Source organism: Prosopis cineraria, unplaced genomic scaffold, assembly GCF_029017545.1.
Source record: "Prosopis cineraria cultivar Desert tree isolate PC_DT_omini unplaced genomic scaffold, ASM2901754v1 PC171, whole genome shotgun sequence".
In the NCBI taxonomy this organism is placed as follows: Eukaryota; Viridiplantae; Streptophyta; class Magnoliopsida; order Fabales; family Fabaceae; genus Prosopis; species Prosopis cineraria.
In genome coordinates, this window is record NW_026555498.1 from 1 (window position 1) to 24,626 (window position 24,626).

Genomic DNA, 24,626 nt, shown 5'->3' on the forward strand with positions numbered 1-24,626 from the left:
TTATCGGTATGTCCTACAGTCATTAAGAGTTTAATTGCAGTAGTTTCAATGTAAATCAAGAATTTACATTCCTCACCTATTTGGTTTACACAGGATTTCACTGCAAGTTGTCAACTAATAAAATGTTTTTGTGAAAAACTTGTTAAAATATTTGGCCAAGCATTCTCATTGATGTTCTAAATTTGTAGCTCAGGTATGATGTTTATTGGGAATGGCAAAGGTAAATTGGCATGTGTGATATTAATGTTAGGAAATGGTGCAATATATATATATATATATTAGTTTGGAATCCCATGATTTATTCTGTTACTTTTCTGCATATACTGTACAAAAGTCAACATTTTATTCTCTTACATTGATTTTGTTCATCTTATGTCGATGGAAACGCCTGGTGGGAAAAAAGCCTGAAAGATAAGAATAAAAGCACCTTGACAAAAATGGTCAGAGCTTACTGATTTACCCTTGAGGATATTTATTATCCATATAACGTTAATGGAGCATCTTCAACATGGAGCAAGGCTGGCGGTTGAAAGTGCTTACTCAAATATTCAGAAACTTCTGCACCAATGGATTGTGACTGTTTAGTTGGTTAGTTATATTAGAGCTCTTAGGAAACTAGCCGTTAGGATGATTAGGTGGGTTTAGAGCCTATAAATACCCTGACATACATTTGCAAATCCTATCTATGATATCAATAACAAGTTGCGTACTATTCAGTGAATCTGTCTAGTCTCTCTCTCTCTCTTCTTCTCAATCCCTCTGAACTCTCTGATTCCTTCATTCTTCTCTGTTCTTCTCTCCAATCCTCCCTATATCCTCTCTATATCAGAATTTTTCTAGTATAACTGTCACGATTATAATTATGTAACAATACCCCCCCCCCCAAAAAAAAAAAAAGAAACTGTCCTCAAGGTCAATCACAACAAAATCTGGAAATTTCTGTTGAAACTGATAAGTGACATCCATGAGGCTTCTTCATCTGGTTTATTTCTCCACTGTACTAGAATTTCAGTAATAATTCCCCCTCTTTTCCTACCAATTCATTTGTTCAAATCTTTTTCTGGTTCTAGTGCAGGTGGCAATGCAGGCCAATCATTAGCAGGATGTCGTTGCTTTAGGGTTTTGGACATAGTTTTAGAAGTGACATGTGAACACAGGATGAATCCTTGACTCGAGGTAGTTCCAATCACTAAGCAACAGCTCAATTCTCTCCAAAACTTTGTAAGCACCAAAATAATGAGGAGATATTTCTGGGAACTCCTTGTAGCTACTGAGATTTGTCTATAGGGCTGTAGCTTGAGAAAACCCACTGTCCCACAGCAAATTCTCAGTCAATCATGTGAGAATCAGCTTTCTGCTGCTTCATCATATTGGCTGCCCTGAAGATGATGCTGTAAAACACCCATTACTGCCTCCTTACCTGTAAAAGACCTGTCCAAAACATCTAAAGCAGGGCTGTGGGATAAATAAGGGAAATGTATCTTTTTTTTTTTTTTTTTTTTTTTTTTTAACTATCCCAAGCTGAATGGTGGTATAACACCGCATTCCTACAACCACTAAAGCAATTCCTCATGAAATTTTGTACGGTCAAACAATAACAAGTTAGCAGTTATATGGTCATTTTTTCAACCATTCATGAGTTTTAAATGGGAATTTGTGAATGCAACAAGCCATCATGGATATACCTGTTTGGGTGACCACTCTGGTTCCAATCACCTTTTCTGAAGTTTTGCCTTCAATACCAAGTGTAGGAACTTCATTAACTCTTGTTGGAGAATGTTCTGTTATTAATCTATAATCGTGTAATTACTTCAGTATTATTTATGGGTATTATTATAATAATCTCTCACGATAAGCATTTATGTCTTGGAGCCTCTCCCTTGTGTATATATATACATAGGCATATTTTTGTGAATAATATGCACAAGGAATTTTTCCCATTCTCTTTTAACAGTTTACAGTCCTGTATTGGTTACAATCATACCGTGAATATCGCTCTAGTTTTTGGTTTCCATGTCACTGATTTTTCATGAAGTTTCCACCAGTTGACCTTGATGTGACCTGTTCTATAATACTTAATCCAAGTTCTTCCCTGTATGCTATATTATATGATCCATTAGTAATGAGGGCTAGATTCTCATGTTCTGGTCTAACAGCCTTGGTTAAGCCCTCTCCAACTTCCTTCCTGCTTTGCAAATAGTTTCTGGTAATAAGCAGAATTTGTAGCACACGTCCTATTGTGGTTTCCATACAAATCAACCTGCTGCCAATAATCTATCATAGCCTCCCCTGTAAGCAATTATGCAACTAGCATTTGACCTGGAAGATACTAGCAGTATTATCAACAGAAGAGAATGACTACTGAACATCTCTGTCAAATCTTCCTAGCTGTTTTATAGAGTGAAATTCTCTCTCACTGGTCCTAGAGTTAATTAGAATTATCTGCATCCCAATTGAATATTGTTGGGTCATTTGGTCTAGGCTGAGGAGTGTTATTAGATAACCAACCTTTCCTTCCCTTCACTTATCATCAAATTGAAGTGAGTCAAGTAGCTGTAAAGTCTCAGCTTGTACTCAATGATGAGAATCAGAGAAGCTTCATGGGAGGTTGAAAGATTGAGTCTTTTGTGCTGGATAATGCTCCATGGGCATTCATTGCTGCCATGGCTTACTCAATGGATGAGCTTAACTGAGAGTCTGCGTTGAAGGCGGAACCATTGCCAACCACTTTTTGAGGTTCATTTGGCTTCATGCTTTGATACCATTAAACACAGTTGTGTCAGCCAAACACATAGGAAGAAGACATATATAGGAGAGACGTAACCATTATAATGGCAATCAGTCCCATGATTATAGCAATGACTGCAACCAATTGATTAATATTCTGTAGTTGTAAGAATAATTTTGATTTGCGCTGGTGTCGATGTTAAAAGTTGGACATATACATGTTGGATTGTTGGGGGACAACTTTCTGCCCTTTCTGTCTGGCATATAACTCCAATTTTCTTCTCAATTTTTAATCATTTTGCTGATTACTGTATCTTGTTTAGGGGTTTAAAACACACTTCATTTTATTGTTTTTCTGCAGATAAAAGTTCCTTGCGGTCTCACAAAACAGTTTGTATTAACATGCTCAAATGGATCTTCCCATCCATTATGCACTCATGATGTTCGGTAATACATGTTTTATTAATTTCAAAACTGTTTTCTTTTAATCGAGTCCGTTAGCTTTGGTAAAATATGTTGTGTCTCATGCGCTCCAAATATACACTTTCAAATCCCTGAATGTACCCTAGTTCCTAATGACAGGAATTGACAGGCAAAATCTCCTATTTACTCTTATACTGTAGACTATTATCATTCATAAAATACTTGGGCATTAAACTTCCTTACAATATGTAGTGGGAACATATATTCTATATTCTCTTCCTCTCATTCTTGATCCTGGTGTAGCTGATAGTTCTTGTGCCCATCCTTTTAAATAATTTACTTCAAGTAAATTTTTGTCCTATATTTTCCTTGGGTATTGCTACTTTAGGTTTCACTTAAAAGAATATAGTATCCCTAAATCATGTGTAGCAAGTATACATTTGAAAGTGGTTTGTTATAGATATCATTTACAGTATTCATTATCCTTCATTTTGTAGAATGCGTGACACTCTTGTGTTGACTATGCGGATGTATCAGAGTAAGGTATGGCTTTGCCTTTTAAGAAATTCTTGGATATCACTGACAAAGTCATTGACAAGTAAATGTAGCATTGAAAATAAGTTTTCACAAATTTTTCTTCAACTTGAATAAAAATTTCTTGAATCTTTCATTAGCTTTTTGTTTCTTCCTGGTTCGTAAGAGGTAGATGTAACTCTATCATTAGATTTCCTTACTAATTAAGTGGCCTCTGGTGCATTACACAGAATGTGATCATGAGTTGCTCTATTCATGGCTTGTGAATAATGCAAAGTGTTATGAATTTTATATTTTATATTAATTAGGTTGAAATATACAAAATTTCTCTAAATTTTGAAATAGTTGAACAAAACCCTCCTCACCTTTAAAAGTTTAAAATTAACCTCCCTAAAACTTTTATTTTTCTTACCACAAGCTTCTATACTGTTATTTTTTTAGTTATCTTATTAACAGAAATTGCCATGTCATATTAAAAAAACACATAACAGCTTATGTGGCATCTAATGTAAGCTATTAATAGTTTTATAAAAAATTTATCCATATTTTTCTTCTTGTTGGTTTACATCAAATGCTACATAAATTGTTACGTGTCTTTTTTAAATATGACATGGCAACTTTTACTTGTAAGATAACTAAAATATAACAGTAGGAGAGTTTGTGGTAAAAAACAACAAAAGGTCAGGGAGGTTAATTTTAAACTTTTAAATGTAACTTTTTGTGCAGTTATCTTAAAGTTCAAGGAAGTTTAGTATATTTTAGTTTATAATTAAATATTGGTTTCCATCATCGTGTTGAAGCTATATTCTATCCATTGTTCACAGCAGTCTTGTAAACGAGTGCTGTGAAATAATTGGGTATTCGTTGTCTGACATTTCTTCTTTTTGGAACTTCCTTTCTGTTGGGGAAACAGGCGTTGGATGACAAAAAGAAAGGAAGAGCATGATCTCAGAATCGTGTCCAAACTTACACTTTCAAATAAGAAAAGAAAGGTATTACATTGAATTAATACATCACCTGGAGATATTTTACAATTATTTTGGTTCTGTTGTTATTGTTAATTTATAAATGTTTATGATGTAAGTAGGAATTATAGCATGCAATTTGCCTTGTGATTTCATAGTAGCCTCCCCTGTATGCAAATTTGTTTACTTCACTTTAACAAAGTTATTCAAAAGTTATCACACTTGTGACTTGTGCTTTTAACATTAATTTGCATATTAATAAAATTCTTATTCTCATAAAAATATATATTATTTTTTCTTTTTACTTAGTTTCCATTTATGATGAGTGAAAAAAGGTTATAATTCACAATCACAAGAATCTAGATTAATAAATAAAGGGGTAAAATGTGAAAAAAAAAAAACTAAATACTAAGCTGTTTGTATTGAATCATGATTCACTGGGAGAAAATATCTACATACATATATATATATATATATATTTTTTTGGATTGAAGGGAATAATTTTTTTAGTCACTTGTGAAGTGATGTTCGCACTCTTAACAGTTGTGACCTAAAAATAAATCTAAACAGCTTTTGTTATGTTAGTTCAATATCTTTATTCCTTTAATATGTTAAACGTTCATAAATTTGGATTTGGTGTATCAAGCTTCTCAAAAGAATTAAAATATAGTTGAGTACACTCAAGTCATCAAAATCTCGAGAAAATAAATTTTAGTAATCAAGACAATTTATAAATAATTTTTTCAAGTTAAGAATGATATTGATTTTGAAAAGAAAGTTCAAGGTTTAAAATATTTATAATTTTTAAATTCTATATGAAAAATATGGAATGAAGTGAAATCAATTTAACCAAACAAATAAATAAGTTTTTCAAGATTTAAATTCACTCTCATCATTATAGAATTCTAAATTCAATTTATTTGGTTTTTGTAACTCATTTAACATTAAATAAAATGTCTAATCACCATTAAGACCAGGTGACTATGGCGTAGATCAAGACACAATTTTTGAAAATTATGCCAAACAATGACTTGATTTTAAAATTATAACTTGCATTGCCTTTGATCATATTTTAATACTTAGAACCAATTAAAAATTATGTAATTAACTTCAATTTAAGACCTAATAGAAGTTAAATAATTCAGACATCGCAGTAAGGATTAAATAGATTAATATTTACACAACATTAACGATTGAATCTTAAATTCAAACTTATTGTGTGCATCATCGTTTTTGTGTGTGGTGGACTGAAATGGGAGCGTTGAACCTCGGATTGAGAAGACGAATGCGATGGTGTCTCTGGCTGTGAGGTAGCTGTGCGATCTCATGGCTGAACTCTGAACCCAGAGGAAGATGTATGCAATGATGTGTGATCCTGTGCTTGCATCTGATGGTGGAGATGAACGAACTGAATCTCCTCTCTCTTCTGCGATTTTTTCTTCTTTTTGAAAAGTCAAAAAAACCGATTTAAAATAAGAAAATTACTAAACTAGCCCCCAAATGTTTAAAAACGCAAAATAAAAAAAATTAAACCAATCTAATAAAATTGAAACAACAAAGTTTTAAAAATGAGAATAAAAATTGTCCAAATAATAAAATGTGTTAAGGAATTGAAATTCCAAATTAAAAACAATTAATTTTAATAAAATGTGTAAAATAATCAGAATGCTCATAATGTCAAAACTTAATATAAATAAATTGATGATTAAATTCAATGTTAAAATCATGTATATAAGGGTTTAAATTAATAAAATATGGTCACAAATATTAAAAAAAAATGTACAAAATATATGATTCATCAATGTACTTGTCACAGAAGTGCATCATGTATCTGTATCAAACAAGTTTGTATTATTAATTTAAGAATAAAATATTTTGACTCCCTCTTTATTTTACCTTAATTATATATTTCTTTTTCCTATTTTCAAAATTTATACAGAACTTTTTTAGTATGAATAGTTACAAAATATAAATATCTTCATATTTTTAAAATTTCATTATTATCCATCTAACAAATAGTTAATGTTAAGTTATATATGTTAAACTAAAATATCCCTCTTTAAATATAAATATTGTCTAAAAATCATTCCAATTGCCCCACAAAAATTAATACATGTATTTGTTACTTTTTTATTTATATTTAAAATTTTTTAGTAATGTAAACGTATTAATTTAGTAATTTTTAAAATTTTAAGTACATCAATTGTCTAAAATAATAATTAAACACGCAGTTAAAATAATTAGATGAAAGAAGGATTTGATATAATAAATTACAAAATATAATTTATATTTATTTTTCTTCAAATCTCATTAGTTTTAACACAAATTTTTAAATTATTTATTTAAATATTGTTATACTTAACTATTTAAAGTTTTTTTAAATATGGGGAGAGAGTAGATAACTAGATCATAAGGACAAGTTAATAATTTTTAAAATTTTAACATAATTATAAATAATCAATTAAGCATCTCAAAGTTTTTAACGGAATATTTTAGTGGTGTTAAAATTTGAACTAAATTGTTGGTCAAAAATAAAGGAGGGAACTTTGTAATTTTATCAAAACAAGAGTTATTATTGTGTTTTACTTTTACCTGACACGTTATACATATTATTTTTCACTCTTCACAAGTTTTATTTAATAAATAAAAAAAGTGCATCCAGTGCATTTTTCTAAAAAGTGCAATAGGTCCAATTTTATCCAAAATTGAATTGAACGTAGTAAATAAGTTTCGTTACATGCATACATGTGGAATAATGAAACCATATGCGAAATGAAAAATATTTAAGTATATTTAGTATATCATATCATTTGTAATTTGTCTAATTAAAATACTCTAAGTAGTTTAAATAAAATTTTATTTGATATTTTTTTAAATGATTTTATTTTTATAATATGATACACATTTGATTTTTTGTATTCTCTCTCTCTTTATTATTAATATTAAAATCAATTTATATTTAATATTATTTAAATGCCTTATTTTTATTAGAAGATCATAGGTGATACGGTGCATCCATTCTATTGAGTATTTCTCCTAGGAAAAAGGTGAATGCCAGCTGATTTATCAAAAGCATTTGCATAATAATTAATTTTTTTTAAAAAAAGTAAATTTCACCAAATCTTGAACCATGTAAAATCTAAAGTATGATGAGTTTTTATTTTCAATTTGCGTAATTAAGTCCTTTTGAAATCAGTTCGTGGATTGAACGATACCCCACAAAAGAGTATTGACTATTGATGACTAGCTACAGTATGTTCTATGCCTTGAGTCCTATTTTACTCAACGAACTCACAAGTAAAAATGCTTCACCATTTTGACAATTATGATGAGCTAACTAATTCTTATAGATTAATAAAATTCAGTTAGTTAGTTATTTGTTAAAAAAATGTGTATTAATTTTAGGGAAAATATCATTTAAGAACCCTGTGGCGTTTTAATAGTAAAGAATGATCCTAAAAATCTGAAATACCACCGCACAACCTGAGACCTATCTGAAAATAAAATTTTGGGGGAAAAAAAATCTAACTAGACCTGTGAACATCCCATTTTGTTCCGGCTCTCACAAAAAAATAAAAGAATAAAATAAAAAATTGAAGAGCCTTTTTGTAATAAAATAATAAAAAATAAAATTAATAAATAAGAATTAAATGAAAAATTCACAAATTTGTGCCTTAATATGAGTCTTCAATTTGAAGAAGTCAAATAAAATTAATCACAAATTATGATTTGATAGGATTCAACCATTAAGGTGTGAAATCCTAATTTTTATCTATAAAAAGGTGATAATCAAGGTAAAAGAAGAGGAAGAAGGAGGCAACAAATAAAGAAGCTTGAGAGAGTTTGATATAAAGGTAAGGAATATTTATTCTCTTATATCATCTCCACTCATTATAATATGATATTAGAATTGGATAGGAAAGCTCTAGATAAGATAATACTAATTGCTTATTATTTTAATACTCTAAGAAAAGCCAATCCTCTCATTTGTGATCACATGTATGATCTTTTAAAAATTAAAGGCTAAAGGGTATAGGATTAGTAATAATTTGATGATCATTTTGATTTTCATTCTTCCCCTTTGAAAATTCCTGTGTGCATGTGTTTATATATATGCATATAGGTTCCTACACTGGATTCCCTTTCTCCTCTCCCAGACCCACTCTTTTTTTTTTGTTTTATTTTTTTCTCTCTTTTTTCCTTCCCTACCTCATTATGAATATAACAAAAAAAATTTTTTTTCTTTCAACCCTAAATAGGACCAGAGGGAGTAATTTTTTAGAGTATATCAATCCTTTTTTTAGTCTTGTGGGTCCCACATGAAGCATCTATTCCTATATGTACATATGTGTGTTTTTTATTCCTCTATCTGTTGGTTTTAATTCTTCCTTATTTATTTATTTTTTGTTCCCTTTTCTTTTTTCTTTGGCCTCTCAATCAACTTTAACCACAAGCATCAGCTTTCATTCTTTTCCTTTTTTTTTTCCTATTCCAAGTGTGGCCTTTCATTCACATAGACAAAAGAAAGGAAAATATATACGTGATTTTGTCACAGTGAGCATACACGAACACATACATTCAAGCATGTGTTGGTTGTTTTTTTTTTTTTTCTTATGAGATGAAGATGATTGAAATAATCATCTAAATTATGACAAGTGATAAAGTCTCAAAAGTTTGATCTCTTATTTTTTTAATGAGCCATTTATATTATTATACCCTTCTCTAACACACACTACACCATATGATTTGAGACTATTGTGTTTGTATTATATATTTTTTTTTGTTATATCGTGTGAAATTTTTAGAGTTTCTGCAGGTAGCTATTTTATTGGTATGCCGTGTGTGGCAATGGACCATCATAGGCACACTAGTCATGATCCTTAATTGATTTGTTTTATTCTGTTTTTTAAAAGGAGAGTTTTTTTTTTGTAATTATAAATGGGTTGGGAAACAAATTTCTATGCCATGTGATATTTCAAAATCTTCAAAGGCATAAAATAAATTAATTTTTATGTGAGATTCTGTAAATCTCCATAGAAATTTCAATATAATTTATTTTTTTAAAAAAAATCCTTTTTCAAATAAGGAAATAAGTTTTTATAAAAAAAATTAAAAGATACCGATCCAATTAAAAACTTTTTTAAAAAATTAACAAACTAACATGCATTTTTACTTTCGAACTGCGTGAACTTTGATCTCTCTAAAAGGTATGTAAGTCTTATGGTTTTATCCTAAGTCAAGTCTAACTTGTAAATAAATAATTTTTTAAATTATAATTTTTTATTTTTTTAATTAATTAAGGGTAATTAAATTTCATTTAAGGCCATATTAATTTTGTTCAGTCAATTTAAGGTAACCATTCTCATGGACGGGTGATGTGGGGTGCTTAACATTTTTTTCACACACAATCGACTGCTGAACTCTATTTTAGTTATTATAGACCATTTTATTTTCTTAAAAAGATTTTCAAAATTGTCCTATTAAAATTTGACGATAACTTCTACATTTATTAATTTTTCTTTCTGGGAAGATCATGATATGGGCGCGATAGTATGGTGACTCCACTGGAGAATTTTAGAGAGTCAAGCCCATTTATGTTGATTATTCGAAATAATATGGCCTTTTTAATGACCTTTTTTTCCTTTCCTTTTTTTCCCTTTTTTTTAAAGTTTTTTCCTTATTTGTATATGATTCTCTTCTTTTATTTTTATGTTCTCATTTATTAATTAGATTCTTTATTTTTTTTCCCATCTATTCTAAAATTTTCATGCTTTAAAAATTACTCGATATGGCATTCACAAACCCCCCCCCCCTCAAATTACTTTCCAATGGAATTCCTAATCTTAATTTCACCAAATGGTTTCATCAAGTGAACTCATTTTAGCTATATATTCTTATTTCTTCATTTTCTGAAATTTTCATTGCACGGGTTATGGAGCATCATAAATTACCATGATAAAAGAATTGAACTACTTATTTATAAAACACTAACTATTGTAGAAATGGAACAAAGTAAAATAGTTGAAACTACTATATGATTAAAAGAAAACAACTCTCTTCTTTTACATTCTAAAATTACCCTACCATGATAGACAGAATCAAACTTCCCTGAAAATATCCAGAAATTTAGGCCCAAAAAGAAAAGAAAAGAAAATATCCAGAAATGATAGACATTATTATCGTAGAAAAGAAATAAACTAACTTAATTAATAGGACTACCATAGAGTAACAGAATTTGACAAATCCAATAAGTACTAATTTTTTGGCCAATAATCAATACTACTACCTCCGTACCAAATTATAGGGTACTTTTAAAGAAGTTTTTTCGTCCCAAAATATAAGACACTTTAAGTATATTAAAGTTTCATTAAATACATTAATTTTAATATTATCTTTTATCTCTCTATAATTAATTTATGGCTCTTCTCTTTTTAATATATTAAATGATGGGTATCTTTGAAAGTTTATATTTTTATTTTAGAAAGATAAGATTGTTTAGTATATTTAATGAGGTTTATTGATATGTGAGATTTTGTTTAAAAATATCTTATAATTTATGACAGAGTACTAAATTTAAACCAAGCACATTATACATGTTATATAATTATTAACTGGCCATGTTACTGATAAACTAATATAATTACACATGTTATATGGAGAGAGCAAATATAATTTGTCTGAAAATGTCGTCTATATTTTTGAATTAAAAATAATAAAAAATAGTTATTATTAAATGATAATATGGGTACAATACATGTTATGTAATTCATTTTTTTTGCAACAGAAAAAGAAAATATTTTGAATTTAAACTACCAGAAATATGAGCCAAAAAAGATAAAGAAGGATATGCTTCTTTTGAAGGAATCATTCTTCTTTTCTATATCGTATTTTTTTGTTCCTAATAAAAACTGAATAACATTCATAAACGAGCAAACTGGAAGCTAACAACAGACTACAAGAGAGTCAAAATCAATCATCATACACTCCTTTCACCATATTAAGGTGGTGGATGATCATATCGTATTTTATTTTGCAGAGGAAAAACGCACATTTGTTTTTTAATTACATTCAGTTTCCTTTGATCAATAAAAGCCCATCTTCAAATTAAAACAATCAATTAATTAACTAAGTAAAATTATAAGATGAGATCATGAATCAACTTGCCATAAATATCGATCCCAACATATTTTAATGGAAAAAAAAATACCTGGAGCTGAAAATCCTAAAGGCCCGTTTGGATTTCAATTAAGTATAATTAATTATAAAAAAATTGATTAATATAATTAATTTTTATTATAATTGATTATGTTATAATATAATTATATTTGATGTTATTTTTTAAATTAATTTTGATAAAATTAAAAATGTTTGAATGAATGAATCAAAATTAATTTTAGATATATAAATTATCATAAAAGACATTTTTTTAAAAAATATAAATATCAATAAAGCGATATATAATATTATTAGTGATAATTTAAATAATAAGTTATATCATTTAGTGATTTTAATAATTTAATAATTGTTAAATGATAAATCAAATTTAATATCAGGAAGCCAATTAATTTTTTTTTTTTGGAATTAAGGTATATCTGCAATTCCCATCTCCTCCAGCAAAAGCTTATATCTTCTCCAGCCCCAAAATTTCCACTACAATGTTAGAGAAGGCTCATCTTTCTGCCATATATATGAGAGAATTTACACAGACCCATTTTATTGCGATCCTATTGGGAGGGTCAATTGAGAATGCGAAGGAAAGGGATGAGACGGTAGAGTGCTAGCAAATTGGAGATGGGATGACGAGAATAGAGTTGGGACAAGAAGATTGGAGCAAGACACGCATTATTAGACGACAATCAGAGCTTGCAGAGGATGGCTGTAGTGGATCAGACAGGAAAGTTGGTAGTTGGACTGAAGATGTGAGGAGCTTGGACGCGCAGCTTGAATTTGATTGAAGGAGATGTGTAAAAGGTATACATGACATGTGAAATATATTGGCACCAATAGATAAAATATAGCTTGAGTCGTGTTCAAAGACACTATTTTTAAAAACTATTCTACCACATCTAGTTGACTACATGACAACTCTTTAAGATTAAACAAATTCTTTCTATAAAAGCAACAATGGAGATTTTCAAAATATAAACTCAAATTATATTAGTACTAATGAGGAGGAGAAGAGAAAGGCCATCTTCTTTTTTTCTCTCTCCCTAGAACATGTGATAGACACTACCTATTATAGGCAGAATACTCAAAATACTGAACAATAAAATTACTTTAATAACAATTAAAAGTGAGTTACAAAAAATAAAGAAGTTAAATAAATATATTTAAGTGGGGTTATGATAATTAATATTAATTCATAACAACTCCTTTTAAAAAATTAAAGATATTTTACAATACCCAACAAAATATCTGACAAATAATAACCGTATAATTAAATTTCAGAAGCTACTCTCTCCAGCTTAAGCCAGAACATGATTTGGGTTCAAATAATTGATTATGTAAAAATGGGAGTGTTTGGGTGTTTTTTTATTATAACCATGGGCATAGTTAATGGATTATCAGAGTATATCGAAACAGACACTAACACTGGCGTCCCAACAAATAAAAGCAGGGAAATGTGCTTCCAAATTATGGCGATTAAAAATTCTAAGTTCACTGTCGCATTGTGTTTATAATACTCCATACATCTTGTATAAGTTATTTTTAATCGAATCTCACATATCAATAAAGATTTTTTATTTAATTGAAGTTATATAAAAACATAATAATTTTTCAGTTTTTTTTAATAATATTATAATTAATATTACGATAGTGGTGGGAAAAATATATAATTAATAATTTATTTTATTTTTTAAGATAAAAATCAAATTATTTAATTATTTAAAACATCTTATAAAAATAAAATAAATTTTTAAAAATATATCATATATAAAGATGGAAGAAGTAATTAATATTTGACCTGCTCCATTTATTATGTCATATCATGAACATTCATAAAGTGGGAAAATCTAGCTTCTGTTCTTATCAATAAATCAAGTAGCTTATATTTTCAATGGAATACAGCTGTGCGGCATTGAATCACCTTTCATTTCCAAAGTCTTCGTCAACTTTTCCTCTTAGCTTGTTTTTTTGTCTACTAAGTGCTGATATTAATATAATGACACGTCCCATTTGGTCAGAAGGTCTTATCATTGTCTTTACTCTTTATATCTTTTCAATTGTAAAATTAAATATTAGTTTCTTAAATTTAGATGGACCACCATCAAGCAGAAGGTAATTTCTCTTAGCCGACCACTAAACAAAGTCTCAAGACAAACCACTCATATATTAATCGTTAGAATTGTGAGTTGTTTAAAATTTATTTTTAATATTGCGTAAATAGCATCTCTATACTGATACCAAACCACCGAAATATGTGTCAGCCTTTCAATTTCCATAGAAAAGAAGAAAGGCCTATCTGCTTAAGTTCATATCCTTTTCAGCTGCATGTAAAGTTTAATTATGCATATTCACCAAAGATATCTAGATATTTTAACAAGTACTGCTGATAATTAATTTTTTAATCTATTTTTAATAAAGTTAATGTCTATTTTTGCCCTTTGAAGTATTTTCTTAAACGTTATCATGACAATAACATACTTAAAGTAATCAGATCGTAACAATGTTGTCCTTATCATTAAATAAGCAAATATTGACTGTTAACTTGTCTGACTCGTAAATAAGTTTGACACAAAGCATAGCAATGTTGCCTTCTAGGTAATTAAGTTGTAATAGTTTTGCTCTTCAAGTAATTAATTAAATGATAATAATGTTATCTTTAATATTAAGATTGAGTTAGCAAAGTTAATGATCATCGTTTGCCCATTTAACATCAGGGACAATATTGCTTCGGTATAATTACTTCAAGAATAAAATTGTCATGAAAAAATTTAAGACATTGAGTGTTTCTATAAAATAATTCAGCAGGAAATATGAACCTTAGCCTTTTTAAAATATATATACAATTCTCCAATATTTAGTATTATTAGATCAGAATAATTTGAGATTGTTTATGCCTAGCTAATTAGAAGCGGTTGTTCCAACTTGAATTTCTTCATTCACTATATATTTAAATTTAAATTTTATAGGAGACTTAATTGTTATAAATTTTAAGTTTTGAGATTGTATTGGCATTCTTCATTATTTTCCCATGCCCTTGGTGAAAGCGGACTTGGATAAGCCATCCAAAGCTAAAAGCATATAAATGAAAATGACTTTAGCATTAACTTCAAGCCACAAAAATTAATCAGTGTCTTTTTACAGTTCGTTCTGCTTATGATTCATTGATAGATAGTTATGATTGCCCTGATCAGATGTGGGCCAAGATTTGGAAGCTTCGAGTGCCTCAGTGGTGTTGATCCTTCCTTTGGCTCATGAGTCATGATTGTATCCTTACTAATAAATCTTGCTTTGACCATCATTTGAATATTCAACCGTGGTGTAGTTGTTGTCCTGAGGAGTTTGAAGACACTCTACATGTGATGAGACAGTGCCCTGAAGCTAAGGAAGTGTGGATGAAATTATTAAGCCCTTCTCAAAGACGGGCTTTCTTTACCACGGACTTACGTAAATGGTGCAAGATGAATCTCAAGATTCAGGTAACAGTTAATAATTTCAAGTGGTGTGATTTGTTTACTGTTCTGTGTTGGGCAATATGGAAACGTAGGAATGAGAGAGTTTTTGAGGGACGAAGATCGACTACAGTGAGTGTCATCACACAAGCTACTGGTATCCTTAACTGCATGAACGTGGCTAACTGTCGTTTACAAAATACATCTATTGCTGGCATTCGTCCTAATAATTAGGCGGATATGACTATCTTAGCTACTGATGAGCTCTTTGTTTATGTTGATGGGGCTTTTGCGGCTGCTACTAATTCTAAGGTTGTGGAGATCTAGTTAAAGATACCAAAGGGAATATCATTGAAGCTTTCATGCTTCGTTTAGAGAAGGGGGATAATCTGACGGTAGAATTATGGGCTTGTTATATGGGTCTAAAGCGTGTTTGGGATATCAAAATCAAGCATGTAAGAATCCATAGTGATTGTCATGAAGCACTGTCTCTGTTAAGAGCCAATAATTACGATCTTCATGAAGACCGAGAGTTTATTGCTGAAATTTAATAAATACTTCAAAGAGACTGGCAGGTTGATATGAGATGCATTAGAAGGGAGTTCAACTCAGAAGCTGATTTCTTAGCGAAACGTGCCTTATCTCTCCCCATAGGTCTTCACGTAGTGGCTGGTGACTCTATTCCTTCATTCATGGAGGAGTTTTAGTTTTTATTTGCTGTTTGTTTTGATTGTTTCTTATTTATCAAAAAAAAAAAAATTAATCAGTGTCTTTTCAAAAGCCAAGTTGATAGATTTTGCTGATGACTTCATCGTGGAAGAAAGAAAAGTGACAATCAAATAACACAAGAAAATTAAGAAAAAGAAAGTGAAAGATTATTGATGAATTCGCTTTCCAGTATATTTTAAATCTCAAATATCAATTTTCTTTGACGTCAACACAGGAAATGGGTTTTGCTTTTTCTAATTTTAGTTTCTCCTTATATTTTATAAATAAATTGATGTTCTCATTCTCAAATAAAGATGATGCTCTCACAATAAAAAAAATAAAACAAGAAATTAATTAAATAATTAACTGAATAAATTATACAAGATGATATCATCTATCGAATTTCGAAGAACATTACAAAAAAGAAAAATAAAAACGTACACTTTGGCATATGATGATAATTCACTTTAATTTAGACCCGTATATATCTATTGGAGAAAATGATAACAAAATTCATTTAAATTATATAAATGACATTTAATCTCTTACAATATCATAATTCTATTGAAGTTTTTAGGGATCTCTTTCTTAATAAATTTTAAATTAAAAAGATTATTTTATCTTTATTGACAATTTATGATTTTTTGTTCAATTTTTATGATTATCAAAATAAAAGTTGTGAATGAGGTTTATTATTTTGTGAACTTGTTTTTCAATAATACAAATTACACTTAATAAATTTTAATTTTTTATTTAATAATTATGATTCATAGAACAAAAGTTTTTATTTCTTAAAAAAAGTTGTGATTGAGGTTTATTTTTTAATAACAGAAATTACACTTGATAAATTATAATTTCTTATTCAACTTTTATAATTTACAACACAAAAATTGTAATTCCTTAAATAAAAGTTGTGATTAAAATTTGTCATTTTCAGTAAAGGTAAAATAATCTTTTTAATTTAAAATTTATTAACACAAGGATCTCTATAAATTTTATTAAAATTATAGCATTTTGAGAGATTAAATTGTTATTTATATAATTTAAAAAGATTTTATGGTATTTTTTAATCTATTATGTCATATTCTGAACATAGTAAATAAATGTAAGATTCCAGAATATGATTATGATAATTGCCACTTGAGATATTAGTGGCTACTGATCTACTTATCAAGAAATCAAGTGGCATTATATTTTGAATAAATTAGTTGGTGAACAGAAAATATAATTTATCAGCTCTCCTTTTGGCAATTCTTCACCAACCTTTTTCGCCTCCAATATCAACAACACAAATGTGTTGCTTGTTTTATTTCAAAATGAAATAAAAAATAAAAAATATGTGTCTCCCTTAAATTTGGATGGCCCATATGTCGTGGCTAAAACAAATTAAACAAACAAGTTATCTCTCGGTCTGTTTCTTTTTTGGATAAAATACTGGGCACCAACGTAATTATCTTTCTCTCTTTTCACAAATTATATACTCTTTTATTAAAAAATATAAGATATTTTTAAGTAAATCTCAACCCAATAAAAGTAGTCAATTGTTTTTGAATTAATGCTATCTTTTTATATTTACCTTAATTTAAAGGAGTGTTTTTAAAAATAAAAACAAATATAAAGTAAGTATAAGCTCTTTTTGAATATGTACATTACCGTGAAATACAAAAAATACTTTACATTTTTTTAATATTGAAGCCAACAAAAAAAAAACGCATTACATTTTTTAGTAAAGAAAGTACATATTTAATTTTTTTTAATTATTCTAGAAAATAAATGAGAAAATAGCAATTAAGGACTACTAGCTAAAATAAATTAAGAAACAATTATTATCAAAACCTGAATAGAAAAAAAAAGTCTGAATAGACTGTTATAATTTTAGACTTAGTTGTTAATTGTTAAAAGCTGAATTAATAGATACTTGTTGGTAAAAATTAATATAAATCAAAAATATTTATTTGAATTTTTATATAAAAATTAATTCTTAATTAATATAAATTTTAGTCAATGGTTCTTCATTCTTATTTTCCCAAAATATAAAATGTTTATTATGAGAATTCAGTTCCAAAGGTTGATTAGGGTTGATGAAAATATTAATCTAGCTAACCAGTCAAACTCAATGCACTTGGGAGCTGAGTTTATTAGTTGTCCAAATTAGCTTTAGGGATTTTCCACTAGGATTTGCATAGTTTATTATATTAAATAATTTTTTATACTACAATATTTTTTTATTAAAAAAAGAGAAAAAATGTACTTTTAGTTTTAGTAATATAAACTATTGCCTAAATGATCTATACCAACAATTTTTAATTAAGTGTTGTCAATTCAAGTATTACCTATTGTATAAGGCAGTGTTTTTTCTCAAGCGTGAAGCATGAAGCATTAAAATCTAAATCAAGGTGATTGATTATCACAATCTTAGATATTTTCCTGCTTAATTATTTAAGCACGCTTCAAGCTAAGTCCCATAGTTATTCCAAAGTTACACGCCTCTTCTCTAATATACCAAACTACATTTACTTTCAAAAGATTTGCTTTTCTTCTTTCTTCTTCTTCTTTTTAATTTTATTGAAAAGCTGTTTATCCAATAGAGAAGCCATAATTATTATTTAAAAAAATCTCAATTACTGAGTTAGAAACCGGCAATGTGATAAACAGAAAGATATTGGCATCTGCTTATTACTTACTCTATTTGTCTCAAATTATAGAGCATTTTTGAAGTAGTTTCTTTATCTTAAAATACAAGCCACTTTAAGTATATTAAGATTTTATTAAATGAACTAATTTTAATATTATACTTTTTCTTTCTATAATTAATTTTTATTCCTTCTCTTTTCAATAGATTAAATTATGGATATTTTTAAAAGTTTATATTTTTATTTTGCAAAGATAAGGTTATTAAATGTATTTAATGAGATTTATTGACATGTAAAATTTTGTTTAAAAATGTCTTATAATGGGACGGAGGAAGTATTATATTAATTTCTAATGTATGTGCTGTCTATAAACAACTCGAACTAGTTCATGTATAAATCTAAAATGAGATTAATTTAAGACAAATTAAGAAATTTAAGGTTTAGTTATATATAATAAGGTGTGAATGGTGATGACGATAAGGAAGTTTAATAAACTACACTTTCTCCTCCGCTTCTATCGCTAGTTACTCTCTTCGGTTTCTATTATATAACATTTTTTAAATAGATTTGTTGGTTCTTAATGTAAGGCACTTGTTAGGGTATTGGTTATATTTTTTTAATATTATTTCTATTTAATTTTATTAACTATGAAAAAGACTGTTATGTAAATTTAAAAAATTATCATTTAAATAGGGGTAAAATAAAAAGTTAGTTTAATTTTCAGACAAAGTTTGTTATCATCTAGCAAAATTAATTATTTTACTATCTCTTATTAATTTTAGTAAGGTAGTTAAAGGCTTCAAAAGGAGTATAAGACAAAGTTACTTGGTTGTGACTTTGATGAAATAATAGTTTATTGACATCATTGAACTTGTTAAAAAAATGTGTGAATTTTCAATTTTTCAATTTTGCTGTTTATGGTATTGAAATTAATTAATGTCCATGATAAAGTACTCAATTAAATGAAATATTAATAATAAAAAAACCCGATTCCCATGAAAACTTCATAGTGAAATAACCGATAATGAATCTGGACCAAAAGCAGCGGAAAGTAAGTTAGGACGAAGGGACTATAAAGAGAAGTGATAAGTGAAAGCGATATTACCCAAGAACTTATCCTAATAAAGTTGAAACCAGTGAGTGAACAAGACTTTAATTAATTTAATTAGCTTTAATAGAAATTCTTTTTTCTTAGCATTATCTGATTAAATTTCACTAGTCAAATCCTTTTTTTGGGGTGAAAAAAAAAATCCTTTTTTAGTTATAAACATTGAATAGTGATGTATATGGTTGTCAAATTCTTAATTTAATTTTTTGAGTTTATTGTTTTATATTATCAGTTTATAAAATCATGTTAACTCACTCATAAACTTAAATTAAATGAAAGTTGTTAAATTCGTGAGTTAACTCTTTGAATTTAACATTTTTAGGTTTCTAGTTTATAAAATCATGATAATTTACTCATAAACTCATACTAATTGTAATCATTTAACTTGTTAAACTTGTCAATTTTTAATGAGTTGAGCAAATTAGACATATACTGTATAAAATTTGTTTATAGAAACAGTAGGACATAGTTCAAAAAGAAAACTAAAACTCAAACAAAAATTAATGTTAATAAAAAAGAAAAGCCCTTTTTTTAAAAATTTTTATGTTGAGTGTGATAATTTATCAATATAAAAAAATTTAATTTAATAATTTATATTTTTAAAATATATTTAAATTAAATTATGATCATATTTTATATTTTAATAATTTAATCATACATTTTTAATGATTAGTTATTAATAAAAATAAATTTTTATAAATTTATAATTTGAGTTTATGATTTGAGACCATACCCTTATCATGAAATTATTTAAATTGTGAGTTTGACAGACTTGTGCGTGGCTACTGAGCAAATATTCAACGAATGAATATCAAACGAAATTATTATTACTTCATTGATGCTAGATCACAATTTGACCAGAGGGAAACAAAACAAATAAATAAATATATTTCTATTTATAACATAAAATATTTATTAAAAAAATGTATACAGAATATCTTAAAAAAAGAATGCGCGAAATTCACACCCATGACTGTCTGACTTGCTGAGTTACGTATCGATGTGGCTAACCTACTGACTGCGATCCAGCTCATTCGGCTCACAAGCATCTTTACGAAAGGCCACGTGTAATCCATGATCATTTCACAGTTTTCCACTGAAGCTCTTTAATTAAATATTAAAGTACAATCAAAAGTCATATTTAAGATTTAAAAAAATACTCTTCCCGTTAAAAAATATAAAATATTTTTATTAAATTATATCTTTTAATAAAATAATTACTTATTTTTAATTAATTTATCATTTTATATTTATTTTTTATTATTAAATAACTTATAATAAATATAAAGTTATTATTAATATGAATATTTTTTAAAAAAATAATGATTACATTTTAAAAGATTTAAAAATATTTATATTTTTTAATATTCGACTCCTAAAAAGTATTTTATATTTTTAAATTAAAAAGTATATATAATTATCTTTCTTTTAAGTAAAGCTATAGTATATCTTAAATCTTAAGATTGGTACGTAATGACTAATGTTGGAGTGGTAATACCACATGTTTCTTTTAGAAGAGGTAGTCAGTTCTTGTCCTATATAGAAGGGTTAAGTTAGGGTTTAAAATTTTTTAAAAAATAAATCTTAGAATTATAGATGAAAAAAGATAAATTTTTTTTTAAAATATAAAAATGATAATGAGTTCACACAAAATGTGATAATTTCTCTTAATTCTTTTCAGATCTTTATGGCGTTAATATCTTTTATAAAATGATTATAATGCTCCCAAATTGTCGTCCCATTTTAATTATTATCAAAAAAATAATATTATTTAAATTAAAGTAGTCATTGCTATTTATAGCATTTAAAGTTTTGTGATTAAAAATTCAAACTATTTAAATTCAATTAAATTATTTTTAAATAATTTAAAATACTTGTAGTTCAATGATTAAATTCAATTTAAATTTTTTTAAGTTGCTTGATTAAAAACAATTCAAATTATTTAAACCTAACGTAAACGATCTAATTATTTTAAACCTTCATGGTAATTAAAAAATTAAATGTAAAACTGAAAACATTTTATTTTCATTATTTTCAAAAAATAAAAATAAAATTTCGATATTATGAATTTATTTGAACCAGTTGCTGCTTAGCTTGTTCATCATTTCTTCTATTATTTATTCATATTTTTCATGAATTATGCAGACACAAGCCTTGCTTTGGGCATTAGATTTCCCAGAGTTTAGGGCAAGATATTGAAATAGAAAGGTCACAAACGAAGAATTTCAACACTTTAACTTCAAAAATCAGACTCATTTTCTCACAGAGAATTCAACTCTTCTCCTACATTCAAGTCCGTGTATATATAATATTAAAATTCGAAAACTTATTATATAAGTTACTTTTTTTTTTGCCAATTATATTAAGTTACTTGATCACTTGTTTTAGTTATCTTATACTTTCCACAACTAAAGTTGATAACGGAACGTTAAATGCTTTTTACTTGATTTGGACCATGCATCAAAGTGAAAAGAAACCTTTTTTCAAACAAATAAAGGAAAATGTCTAATTTGATATCTTTACTTCTTTTGTTTGATGGATAAATTGTTCTTGACATGGATATGGTTTCTCTGAAAATATGAGCTTAAGCACTTCGTGTTGTTTTTTTTTTGGTCAACAAGCCATACTTAATTTTGACTGCCCATGTCTGGTTCATAGTTTTTCCTATTTAAAAATATAAAATATTTTTAATCGAACTAAATTTCAATAAAGTAGTTAGTTATTTTTAATTAATATTATCTTTTTATTTTACCCTTATTAATAAGGTATTTCACTTTAAATAAATATAATGTGATATATTTATTAGGGATATTTTTGAAAAAAAGTGCATACAGTATACTATGAAATATTAAAAATGTCGTACAATTTTAATGTCCAAATTCTCAAAAAACATTCATATTTTCTTAATGGAGGGAGTTTGTGTGTATATATATTACTTGTAGATTGAAAGATTATTAGCAAAACTCTGCATCCTTTTCTTTTTAAATAAAACAAATAAAATTTAATAAAATATAACGTAATGCGTCCAAGGACGGATTTACATGGGAGCAAGGACCATATTTAATTTATTGTCCTTTAATGTGTTTTCTTTTTTTAAACAAATTTGAAATTGAATTTTAGCCCCCATATAACTTTCACTCTAGATTCATCACTAAATAGGTCCCCCCCCCCCCAAAAAAAATTTCCATGCGTTTCCATAGCTCGAAACTCAAAGCTCTTACCAACTAAATTTTAAGATATGGTGATGTTAGGTTTGATTTTAATTAATTTAAACAGATATAAACACATGTATTTACATATAATATAAAAATTCTAGAAGCCTGCACTCATAATTAACTCACGAATAATGTGATTCATTTATTAGGTAGTGTGAGCACAAATCCCGACCACTTGATATTCAAAATCAAAATCAAAGTCAAAATCCTCTCTGTCCAAATAAAATCTCCTCGGAGATAAATATTAGAGAAGTAATAAACAGTAAAAAAAAGGTAAATAACACTATACAGGGGAGAAAATTTATATAGTTAATGTGATTGTATTCAATTAAATTAAATATATAGATATTTTATAAATTATTTATTTTATAATAAATTTTTATTATTGATTAAACTAATATATTAAGATTTACATATCATAATTTAATTGAATATAAATATATTAAATTAAATATATAAAATTAAGTATATAAGTCTTGCTTTTATGTAAATATGCCACTAATGGGTCCGTAATGAATATGACATGTTCTTTCAATGCCAGAAATCTAGCTAATTAAAAATATGTCCAACAAATATCGCCTGTAGAGGTATCATTCATGATCAAAAAGAGAATTGGACGACAAGCTTTTTCTAATACCTTAACTATTATTTCAACACTGTTGCTGAAATTTTGGATATCTTTGAAAGACTCAACCTTTGATAGAAAAATAAGTTTTTTAAAATTAATGTTTACTCTAACTCTCTTGAAGTTCCTTCACTGACTCACCGTAATTTCAATAACAACCACTCTCTCACTGCAACCATCACAAATATTAAATATCTTATTATAGGAGATTAGATGATTACTTTTAATTATGTTTTAAAAAAAAGGCAACAATAATTACATAGATTGGCTCGCATGTCAAGCGCTTAGTGATAGCTTTTATATTAAGATTTTATAGAAGCTATTTCTAAAGTGTAGAAACTTTTTGAATGCTAACATGACTTAATTATTATCATTTGTACTATCTGTGACCTTCCTCATTCCAATTAAAAAAAAACAATATCATCAACTTTTTTTAAATTATTCATCCACTCTTGTTAAATGTTACCAAAACACCACATTATTTCCTGACCCCACCCCCTTTATCCGCCATATTTCCTGAAAATAAAATTCATTTTATATATTGAAACACGTCGATGTCAGCTGGCACAAAGAAAAAAGAAAAAGAAGATATCGATATCAAGTCCAGCTAGCCAAAGTTTTAATGATGCATGATCTCACTACGTAAAAGATCTTCCCCAACAAAAAAAAAAGTGTTCAAACTATTTCACGTTTCATTCACTATCTGGATCCTTCATATTAAGATATAAAAAGAAATCACACATCTAAAAATTAAAAATAAATCATAGATATATAAGTTTAGGAAATATTTAATCAAATGACTTAAGTTATTTTGATAGAGTTTGCTATCCTTAAGCATACTTAATATAAGAAATTTAACATGGTATTATGAGCCATTCAATTGGGGGGCAAAAAAAAAAAAATAAAGAGAAAAAAAGGAACAGAAATGAAAGAAATGAAAGATGAAAAAAATACAACAAGACATTTAAAAAAGAAAAGAAAGAGAGAAGAAGAAGAAAAAGGAGAAAAGAATGAATAGACCTGAGGCTTTCGAGACTGAAAAAAAGTACAAGCACAGGCAAAAAAAATTAAA

General features: G+C 27.6%; 1 long non-coding RNA gene across 1 annotated transcript; it reads left to right on the forward strand.

The window, feature by feature from the left end:
- The first annotated feature begins 3,067 nt into the window (after window positions 1-3,067).
- LOC129295697 (uncharacterized) lies at window positions 3,068-4,890 on the forward strand. Its single transcript, XR_008589611.1, has 3 exons — window positions 3,068-3,174; window positions 3,648-3,693; window positions 4,598-4,890. It is a non-coding gene; the product is annotated as an uncharacterized LOC129295697 (long non-coding RNA).
- Window positions 4,891-24,626: the final 19,736 nt, after the last annotated feature.